The following is a 12,039-nucleotide window of genomic DNA, read 5'->3' on the forward strand; positions in this document are numbered from 1 at the left end:
CAATACTGTTGCGATTTCGAATATTGGTACTGGTACTTGAAAATGCGATCAGAAACTGCTGAAAGTGAGGAAAATTAGTATGATATAAATGCGAAACTTTTTACGGGAAACTGAGCAATCAAAACAATGACTTGGACTCGGACTCGAGTCATGATACCATCACTCGGAATAGACCCTCTGCCTGATGACTTGGACTCGGACGTGATTCGGTGGTGAATTGAAAATGACTGAAGTCAAAACAGTAAAAGTGATATTTAGTTGCGATGTGACTCGGAGCCTTGTTCATTGGTTACAACGCTGCCTCTAAATATGCCACAATATTTAATAGTCCACAGTTAATGTTTGTTTCTAGGAATCGTTATAGTCAATTTCTGTATATGAATGCTAGAATGAGGGAAGTATTTATGTCTAAAGCAGTCCCAGACTGCTTCTAAAAACCAGGAAACAGAATTCTTGCAGACTAGAGTCAAACGAATGGATGAATACTCGCGGAACAAGGATATTTCTCGAGTTATGCTGGTCAAATACCCTTATAATACCGTATACGTGAAGAGGAAATTACAACACAATTTTACTAATATCAAAATAACGGCTTATCGTCAAGTGAAATTGCAATAAGTCCGATATTACTCTGCGTGTAATCACCAGCAGATTTGTGCATCACATAGCTATCACATAACGACATAAGGATGTGTTGTAATTATATGCATTTTCAGATTATTTCAATGTCAGCTTATTTCAAAGTATAGCACTCGCCAACTGCGTCTATCCATGCTAAAATAACGGATATGGAATCTATAGAAGTGTATGTTTGTTTGTTTGTTTTTGGGGTATTCATGGTGTTTGTCGACTACTGTGGTCATTTACACCAGGCCGATATTCTTCTTTTTTTCCGTAACTGCCGACTTATAGCACGGCCCACCTCTAGGCTTTTGTAAGACACAGCTGACGCGGATGAGGTGGCGAGGAGAAGTGTATGTGTAAGTTTTTGAAGTAGCTGGATGTTGAGATCCAGGGGTAGGCTAGCTACATTTAAATTTGCGTTCTAAGAAGAATACTTGAGTGTTTTCATGCAGCTCCCTCCCCTGGCGTTTGAAATGTGGCTCCGACACCGGAGAAAGTTGGGAACCAATGGCTACGACAATGGAAAAAAATACTATCGAAACAATAATATGCGTTGCGTAATTAAGGGACATTGGTCTACTTCACACTTTTCTTCTGGTTGAACACAATTTCACGGTAGTTTTTGACCGGCTTGACGAGCATTAAATTTGATCAAATGAGTGTCAATCGAAAGCTACCCTGGTACTGATTTCGAAATAATAAATATTGTTCTGATCATGGTCCTGGACCTCTCAAAATCAGCCTCGAATGTGTCATTGTAACAACGTTTGGTATTGTTACGAAATCATATGATACAGGGCCGTAACAGCACTTCACCAGGCTCCCCAAAAATGTGGATGTTGGACCCCAATTAGTGTGATAAATTGAAATTCTGGGGCTCCAGGACCACGAGAAGTATAAAATTTATATTTTCCAAAACAATACCACGGTATTGCTTTCGATTGATAGCAATTTATTCAAATTTATTGCTCGGCATCCGGTCAACAATAATTGTCAAATTGCCTTTTACCAAATGGAAAGTGCGACGTAGACCAATTTCGATGAGCCGTTAGATTTGCTTGTGTAAACACCATATAAGACACTATGATTGCAACGCATGTTGATTGATCAGAAAGAAGGACGCATGGCGACGCCGCTACGACAATGGTGTTCTCAAATCTACATTGGCGAGAAGTGGATTTGAACTGACATTGCTGTCGTTGAAATACATTAATTAAATACGGTACATTCATTGTAAAAGTGGATGATTGGGCGAATATTGTATCGATTCAGCAATCCGGCCCGCCAAGTACTCAGTTTTCCTACATCTGGCCCGCCCACTAGAGAAGTTGATCTCCCCTGGCCTATACCCTGAATTCCGTGAATGCCTGCTGCATAATCATAGATAAAGGTGATTGTCCTAAATTAAATTATTGTAAGTCTATTCTGCAATGTCGCCTGTTCACTGAAAATACCAGAAAAGCACATTCAGAGGTCGATTTGGACATTAATATGGACATCCGCAGTGCGGTGATATGATGAGGGGAGCTTTTTTACGTAAAACAGAAGATTTTGACATTTTTGACCTTACAAATTTAATTTTGACAAAATATTACTCTAATGTATGCAAATTAAGTGTTTTCACACAGAATGTTAAAATTTTAATATACATTTTAATATTATATTCATAGTGAAAATATATTAAAACCCGAAGCTTTTCGAACTGACACTTTTCAAGGGCAATCGTCAGCAAATGGAGAATTTCAAAAACATGCATCTAGCTACATTGCATACAACCAATTATGACGTCATAGAAATAAACAACATGAAATACAGGCAAAGCGCGAGCGCAGCTAGTGGCCAATTTTCATATCCACTAAAAATTCCTTCTGCTGACACAAGCGCGGTCGGTGGATTTTAATATAAGTCGATTCCAGTGCAGACAGATGGAAATTAGAGCGGCCTCTGCCTAACATAGAAAATCTTTCATTGCAATAGTTTTTAGCGCAGGTTGCATTCTCAGCCAAATGCTTGCCGATGGCAGAGTTCATTGCCATGGCCTGATTACGTTCTAGTAATCGCAGATCAGTTGAGGCTGCGTCTTCGCGAGAGTCCAGTGTGCGTGATCTAATAACGCTCGGAACATGTTGTTTGATGCGTTCCTGCAAGCGCTGAGTTGTTCTTCCCACGTACCGACAATCACAGTGGCACTTGGAATCATAGACTATATTGCTTTGTTGAGAAGCAAGAAGAACATCTTTGCGCGTTGCAGGAAGCAATTATTTGGTGGTAAACACAACATTAGTTTTTACGTTATCGTAACGGTAAATGTATATATACATTTTCATCAGACCCATACATTTTCATCACTACATACATTTTCATCATACATTTTCATCATTACCTAACGCTTTGGCAAAAATGCTAGTTTTGACGGGAAAAATATTGTTAACTTATCGGACTACAAGCTCACGTCCACTGAAGAGTTTGTACTGTCTCATGGTCTCCACTTTTGTTTACCAACTACTACCATGAAAAGTGAAAAGGTAATCGCAGAATTTGAAGTGTTAATGGCCCAACTACACTCTAAATCGAAAGCATCGATTTAGACACTAAATTGTGCATTCAAAGATGCAATATGGGACAAACACTTAAAGTCGACCCAAATCTTTCGCCGAAGTGGTGTCATAATATGTGCAAGTCCACACTTCATCAGATAAAGATACGAAATATGTGCTTCTGCTCTCATCTTATCATCTGCCGCCGGCTTTGATCACTATGAAAGAGTTTACGTATACATTTTAATAGTCCGGTAAGTCGCCGCACGAGTTGTGAGATCAGTAAGATTGAGAGGGATTGTCAGGTCGACGCTGGAAACGCTGCTGAAATGTAATCGTAATGTCACTGGTAAATGACCAGATCATCCAGGGTAACGTACGGTACACTCGTGTGCCGATCATGACGTCATCGGTAACCCAATGACCCTGGGGTCCGTTTGCTCCCGCTGGGTTATTTGCAGGGAAGGAATTAAGCTGCAAGATATAGATTCCAAAATGATGCAGCATTTCTATAATAGATGTTGAACGGTAATAACGACTCTCGTGTAAGCAATGCGTGCTTTTAGCCCCGTTTACATATAGCTCAGAAGCAATGTTCCCTCTAATTTTGACGAGTCTGCAGCAAGCGCTCACCTATTCACTCTTGGACAACAGTGCGTAACCACTAAAAAAAAGGTCATCTCTTCGGATCTTTTGTGCGCAACTTATAATTTATGTGAGCAGAGACCGTGTCAGCTCGATTCAATTGCACACATGCGTACCTAAAAGGGCACATTGCTCAGGAGCCCTGAAGTGAACTGCTGTTTCATCAATGTCGCTCCATTATTTTAGTGTGTCGCTTTCTTGCATTTACTAGATTTTGTGAACGTTTCTCTTCTCATTTTATTTACCTGCCAAACTGGCAGAAGAAACTGATCATTTCAACCCAATTATATATATCATTGTTACAACCACATGATTGTCTGACTTGACTAAGACTTCCATTATATTGCGTTTCCTCATTATTGATCATTGATATATCAGTAGTATAGCAATGAAGAAATCAATCAATCAATCAATCAATCATTGTCATCACCATGTAATTTTTAAGTACGTTGTTTAGTAATCGTTAGTGTTACCTGGCTATTATCAGTGCATTCTGCTTTTGACTGTTGACTGAATAAACATCTCTGTATTTCTTTATTGCTATCCCGCTCTCTCTCTCTCTCTCTCTCATTCACGCTTCACATCTCTCGGTAACGGCGGGAACTCAGTCACGGTCAAGGGTCAAATTTAAATGGAGCGACAGGCCGCAGTACAATGACTTTGTGGATGTGGATGAACGTGTCGCTAATCTCATCATAGCGGAAGGAATAAAGAAGATGTTGATTGCGTACGGCATTACGAGAGAACACATTGCTTTAATAATTGAAGGTAATTCGTTCAAGAATATCAACATGCGATATGTTATGATTACCAGTATGTTGTCAAGAGGGTTCTTACAGTTACAGCAAGCAGCAGTGTGAGAAATATTGGTAGATTGCCTTTTAGATCAACTTGCAGTAGCATCGAAACTGAGTTTCAGAATGTCAGTTAATTCTCTAACTTGATGCAATATGGGTTTACAACTAGAATTCGTGACCAAGTTATATAGATCTTGCTTTGCAGTTGACTCACTTGTTTTTCCAATTACATGACATTTTCATTGGTTGAAAACAGGATATTTCATTCATGAACCTATTATAATAATTATTGTTAATATTATCCAGTGAAATAAATCTTTTTATGTTCATATCAAGTTCCCTCTATATAACACATAGAAGTGTGTGTGCAATGTGCATGCTTAGCTCACTACATAGCTGCTTTTATAGTAACACTTTGCCTTTGTAATATATCAGAGCGGGGTTTCAAATGTTCGTTCCGAGGAGTGTCGAAGCGAAATACTTACTACTGACGAAATATTTGTAGTAGAGCTAGAGACAGATGAAGAGGTTAGGGTCATTCCCTGCCAAATCAACCAATTTTTTTTTCAAAAGATAACCCTATGGTCATGGATTTTATTCAAATCGCACACAAAGAGAGACAGTGATCCCCTGATCAGAAAAAAAACTTGATTTTATCAAAATCGGATAAGTCGTTGAGATTTTATCGTAGTGAGAAAAATACCACTTTTTGCGTTCATTGAACCATGTCGAAATGGCATTTCTGAACAACTTATTTTGCATGGATCTTTATACATGATGGGCTTGAGTTTTCGTGGGTGAATCAACGTTTTTGAGACCGTTGTTACGTGAACTTTGAATGTGAACTATAATATGCTGGATATTTCGAAAGTTTATAGGTCAAATGAGCAGAGACGGTTGGGCCCCCAAAGAAATCAGTCATGCATGACGGAATTTTCTGGGCCGAATTGTGAAAAAAGGTGTACTTCAAATTTATTGAGTAAGGTATCAAATGAAAGCTAAGAACAAATACAATGCAGTAATAGGAATCTTAATAGTGATTTCAAGGATCTAAGCAGTGTTATAGCAAGAAAACTAAGGTCATGATATTTCCCTCGTGTCTGAAGGTATTTTGGGGGGTATAATTTATACAGATGCTTGGTTTTTGGTTACGTGATCAAGTATATTAATTAGCTAGCACTGTCCATTTCCTTCCATGGTGCAAGTGATATCAAACATTCAATCAAGCTATTATTCAGTCAAAGATATAAGGAAGTGCCTAGTTCTATATTATACATAACATTTCACTCTAACATTTTCGAGTAACCAATACATTAACAGTCATAGCCAGAACCCTTGAGTGTGCCTTTCGGGGTATTGTTGTTTCGTAACACAAGATTTTAATTCATGAAGTTGAGTATGGTGCATTTTCGGAATGCAAAATTTTGAATCATTGAAAATATCATCGGATTGCTTTTCAAAGCACAATCAGTTGCAAATATTGCTTTGTAATTCGTGTCATAATTCGTATCTAACGGTTCTTTCTTTGAGCACCTCGCCTATCCTTAGATTAAATTACCCACTACTGGCTAATATCAGAAAAAGAATTATATTAGGCCTACTTTGTCGCGCTTTTATGTTACTTTTCTTCGCACGTCACTTGTTGCTGTAATGTCACAAAATGAACTGAACGTAGGGTGAGATTGATTAGTCATGTGCTCTTAAATTCCATCTCCTTCTTCATCTTGTCACAATTTGGTGAAATATATTTATATTCTAGCTCACCAGGTAGCGCCTCAATTGGCAAACTAATATCAATACAATCAAGCTTCTAGGTCATTGTATTTGGATTTCACACCAAATTTTGTAATGAAAGGTCATTTTGGATAAAATATGGTTTGGGCAGGGTGGTGATACGATATTGGCCATTCTCTTTGAACAGTTCGTCATTCTTATACATTATCTTTAAAACCGCAATTCTCGACCATTTGTCTCCATTAGTTTAAAAATCATCTGTAAGTAGTTAATGTGGTCATTTTAATCCTTACTAATAGAAAATAATCCAATTTGAATGGTCCAACAAATATGGTAATCACACTGAGTGTACAAGTCAGGATATATTATAAACTTGTCAGCATACATGGTATATTACATTGATGCCATGCAGAGATGGCACAGCCTGATTTCTGATTGAAGTATCTATCTGGTTCATGATGAGGTTGGAGAATGTGAATTCATGCAAGACGATATACTTGTGATCAACCCGCAAATTTTACTACTGTGAAATACGAAAAATGGAAATTAGACGTTCTCGACTTGGAAAATGTCTCTACAATTGATAATTATCAATTATAATTCATAAACTTTGTGGGTGACTATGAACAACATGAACATGTACTTCGTGTTTCAAGTTTTGTTTTGCTTGAATGACTGATGAGGCACTGTCTCTTCTGACCGCATGCCCCTACCAATGCCAGTCCCAAATCTCAATTTTGCGAACAATTTCAGTTATGCACTTGGACGGGTGACGCATACAAATGACATTGAGCTTTCCAGATGAATCTTTGCCACTTAAAAAGAATATCATATGTGCATAGTGCAGTTATCAAAATTATCTTTTTCAACCATGCACAGCTGCTATACCGCCTGACTATTTGAACATTAATAATCTATGCACCACTCACCAAAATATGAAATATAAAAGGCTGGAATATAAAGTAAGCCCTGCCCCAAGCTATTACATATGCTTAATGAAGTATTAATCTATAATATGTCAAGGTGTATAAAAAATATATAACCCAAAATACCTTTAGACACATGGGAAATATATGAATATAGTTTTCTTGTTATAACGCAGCTTAGATCCTTGAAATCACTATTGGCATTGCTTTTATTGGACAGTGCTCGTTCTTAGCTTTCATATGATACCTTACTCAATAAATTTGAAGCATACCTTTTTTCACAATTCAACCTGAAAAAAGTCATCACGCATGACTGATTTTACTCCAGCATTACCTTTAGCCCCCCTTTCAACCCCAAACGGCTAGATTATTATCATAATAAAAATGTTCAAAATGAGTGTTAGGCTATGTACTTTCTGAAAATGTACTCCATTTAAAGCCACAGAGAAAGACTAATTAACAGTAAAATTCTAAAGTTCATGATCTAAAAAATGATACCTTTTAACGGTTGACTGAGCACAAAAAGTGCACTTTTTCAAATCCCCATAAATCCAAAACCGCTGAATGTATTTCCGCGAAATAACTTTTGTTCAGTTTGAAATTGATCTATGTTGCTTAGGAATTGCATTTGATGTTTATTTTGAAACACGTGGTTATCTGCCTCGGTTGATTTGGGCTGGAATAACCCGTTAGTATTATTTAACTATTCTAGAATGAATTCATTAATTGGGATAATCCTGTTTATTTTTGTTGCAATTTTATATATTAAATATTGTTGTGTCAGAACTCTTGCCTTCATATCAACCGGAATGCAATAAGTGGGATGTCCTTCAACCAAATCTTCTACTTTATATTTATTTGTAGGGAAAACAAGCAGCTGCGGTTATGCTCCTGAGGGAGTTACGAAATGCAGTAACTGAAAAGAGAATCACAACAGGATTTGAGGGCGATAACGCTTTATCAGGTGAGTTGTAGGATTTGCTGCTTGATTAACCTGGAACTGTGTGAACAATGAACATAGATGTACCATAACATCCTGATTTTTCAGATTTGTACTGATTTCGACTCTTGTCCTGATTTTTCGGCAAACATTTTTCGGCGTTTTCCGTAACACCTTGGACGTTTTGCATGCCATTATCTGGCACAAGTTTGAACTTAACAGACCGTCACAAAAGTACAGCTAGTTGTTTGAAAATTTTATGGCTTAACATGCGCGCATGTTGAGTTGGTTCTAATTCGGGGGTCTGTTAATTTCCAAGTTGCGCCACAAACATGTGTTCTAATTCGGGGTCTGTTGAGCTCAGACGTGTGCCACATTTTGTTTTTAGGGGCTGAAAATATAGTAGGCCTATGTTTTGATTGACGCTGTTTACGTTATGACGGTGCAATGAACACTCGAACTGAAAGAAGGCCTCCAAAAATAAATGATTATTAAATGCTTTTCAATTACATCATTATTTTTGATAAGGCTATAAATCCAAGTTAGAATGAGCTGGTGTAAATTCGTTTTCGTCCCACGCCACGGAAAATCATTTCTGCTGCTAATGTAATTTTTGGTTTTCCTGGCTACTAGTCCATGAGGATGGCTACCATGGATATAGTGCATAGAATCAGTGAATGTGAACATAATACTTGTGCCGTTCCAAAAGGAACCTGTATGATGGTATACTGATCAAATCTGAATGGATCATTAAAGGTTAGTAAACTTATGATTATGTGGAAAAACCCATTCATGTCAACGACTAGACAGCATGTCGTGACGACAGAATTTGCTATCACTTGTTTCCATGAGTTAGCTTGTTAAACCATATTGGCAAAAACCTATATTGACCTATTCAGCTCTATTTTTATTCAATATGCATTATGCAGAAGTCCCATAAAGGCAATTCTACATAATCTAAATCTTGTGCTTTCGATTCACACATGGATTATTGGCAATATAATTTTACTTAACATATTTTTTTCAATTCCAGGCCCATTCAGTCCAATTAACGGCCACAAAGCTGAGTCCTCGACATCTCGTACTAGCGCACCATGAAAATGGTGACCTGCAGTCATGGATCGTGGCGAATGGCATCCGCATAAAGGGATCGTCTCACAATAAAGCGAAACCATTTGAGATGGTGCTGGATCTTCTCTCGTGTTAGTATGTTTGTGACCCCGCATATCCGAAAGTTTTCCAGATACTGTCAATTTTACAGTATGTCCTGATTGGAGACAAAAATTTGTGTTTCAATCCAACAAGCTTTTCTGTTTTATGAGCAGATTCAAGAAATCCCAGTAATGATTTTGATTTCGTTTGCTGACTTGGACAACTATACAATTCTAGTACTAGTCTAGTTGTCTAATTAGAGTGAAAAAAAATGTGTAGCTAAAATTCTGATTATACTCTAATTTTGAAAAAAAAACTAGCCATAATTATAATTCTACTTTAATTCGTGAAGTGCTTCGTCTCTCTCACTCGAATCTAATTTGTGAAAACAACTGAACCTATAATTCTAATTGTACTCTAATTTGGAAAAAACAGTGTAGCTATAGTTCTAATTCTTTTCTATAATTAGAAAAAAACTGTTACTATAATTCTGATCCCACTCTAATTTCGAAAAAAAACGAGCTACAAATCTAATTCTACTCTAATTTGGAAAAAGCTGTGTAGCTATAAATTCTGATGCTACTCTAATTTGTGAAATGTTTCTTTGCTTTCAATCGAATCTAATTTAGAAAACAACTACCGTATAGCTATATTTCTAATTCCACTCTAATTTGAAATAAAAACTACCTCCAATTGGATTCTAGTCTAATTCAGAAAATATACTGCAGTAATTATTCTGATTCTACTCCAATTTTTCAAATGTTACTTTGCTCTGATTCGAATCTAATTTGTGATAACAACTGTGTCGCTATGACTTCAATTCTACTCCAATTTGGGAAATATTTTTTTGCACTAATTAGAATCTAATTTGTGAAAACAACTGTGTTGCTGTGATGGTAATTCTACTCCAATTTATGAAATGTTTTTTTGCACTAATTAGAATCTAATTTGTGATAACAACTGTGTCGCTATGACTTTAATTCTACTCCGATTTGGGAAATATTTTTTTGCACTAATTAGAATCTAATTTGTGAAAACAACTGTGTTGCTATGATTGTAATTCTACTCCAATTTTTGAAATGCTTCTTTGCTTTGATTCAAATGTAATTTGTGGCTGCAACTGGTCGCTATAATTCTAATTCCATACCAATTTGTGAATTGTTTCTTTGCTCTAATTAGAAAGTAATTTGTGATAAGAACTGTGTCGCTATTATTCTAACTCTACTCCAATTTATGAAATGTTTTTTGCACCAACTAGAATCTAATTTGTGATAACAACTGTGTTGCTGTGATGGTAATTCTACTCCTATTTTTGAAATGCTTTCTGCTCTAATTAGAATCTATTTTGTGATAACAACTGTGTCGCTATGACTTTAATTCTACTCCAATTTGGGAAATATTTTTTGCACTAATTAGAATCTAATTCGTGATAAGAACTGTGTCGCTATGATTCTAACTCTACTCCAATTTATGAAATGTTTTTTGCACTAACTAGAATCTAATTTGTGATAACAACTGTGTCGCTATGACTTTAATTCTACTCCAATTTGGGAAATATTTTTTTGCACTAATTAGAATCTAATTTGTGAAAACAACTGTGTTGCTATGATTGTAATTCTACTCCAATTTTTGAAATGCTTCTTTGCTTTGATTCAAATGTAATTTGTGGCTGCAACTGGTCGCTATAATTCTAATTCCATACCAATTTGTGAAATGTTTCTTTGCTCTAATTAGAAAGTAATTTGTTAAAACAACCGTGTCGCTAGGATTGTAATTCTACTCCAATTTTTGAAATGTTTTTTGCTTTAATTAGAATCTAATTTGTGATAACAACTGTGTCGCTATGATTCTAATTCTATCCCAATTTGTGAAATGTTTCTTTGCTCTGATTCAAATGTAATTTGTGGTTGCAACTGTGTCGCTATAATTCTATTTCCACACCAATTTGTGAAATGCTTTTTTTCTCTAATTAGATTCTAATTTGCAAAAACAACTGTGTCGCTATAATTCTAATTCTGCACCAATTAGTGAAACGTTTCTTTGCTCTAATTAGAATCTAATTTATGATAACTTTGTAGCTGTAGTTCTTATTTCTATATGGAAAAGTTTGAGTTTTTCAATTGTGCAAGCTAGAAATTCACACATTTTCGTCTGCAAATGAATGTTCTGTATTGATCTTTCGTTGCAATAAAATCTTTTTTGAGCCTAAGCTGAGTAAAAATTCATGGATGGCTGGTATTAATTTCGAGCTCTGCACCAGTCAACATGAACACACCACCACTAAACACAGGATAGCCAGGCACACATCGGCTCCAGCACGTTGTGTGGTAGTTAGAAAAAAAAAACGGATTTGGCGTGTAAGTTTGCGTTCCTCTGCACGCATTCGAATTTAGAGTGTATATTATCGCGAAGCGAGCTCCGATGATAATTTGCCTGCCCTCTAAGCAAGATTGAGTGATTTGGCACATGCGTATTGTAGATATCCTATTGATTCGGCAAATTTTTTATTGACGAAGGAATGAATTATTTTCATCTGGTATCTGTGTTGCAATATCTGCGATTGTGACATTGACCTGGAGGTCAGATGAAAAAGACCGGTATTTCAACTTATATTGATACCCCAAAACACAAGAAGTGTGTCAGCTGTTGCTGAAGATACCCGGGGCATTCCATGCTGACAAAAA

At 36.6% G+C, this 12,039-nt stretch overlaps 1 long non-coding RNA gene across 2 annotated transcripts; it reads left to right on the top strand.

Annotated features, from left to right (window-relative positions):
* Positions 1-4,628: 4,628 nt before the first annotated feature.
* Positions 4,629-11,737, top strand: LOC145436878 (uncharacterized). Of its 2 annotated transcripts, XR_013914460.1 has the most exons (3): positions 4,629-5,131; positions 8,128-8,227; positions 9,237-11,737. It is a non-coding gene; the product is annotated as an uncharacterized LOC145436878 (long non-coding RNA). The 2 variants fall into 2 exon arrangements; XR_013914459.1 differs by lacking the exon at positions 4,629-5,131 and having other exon boundaries at positions 6,899-8,227.
* The last annotated feature ends 302 nt before the right edge of the window (positions 11,738-12,039 follow it).

The sequence above is a fragment of the Botryllus schlosseri genome, chromosome 4, assembly GCF_051294905.1.
Source record: "Botryllus schlosseri isolate E-star chromosome 4, Bs_hap1, whole genome shotgun sequence".
NCBI lineage: Eukaryota > Metazoa > Chordata > Ascidiacea > Stolidobranchia > Styelidae > Botryllus > Botryllus schlosseri.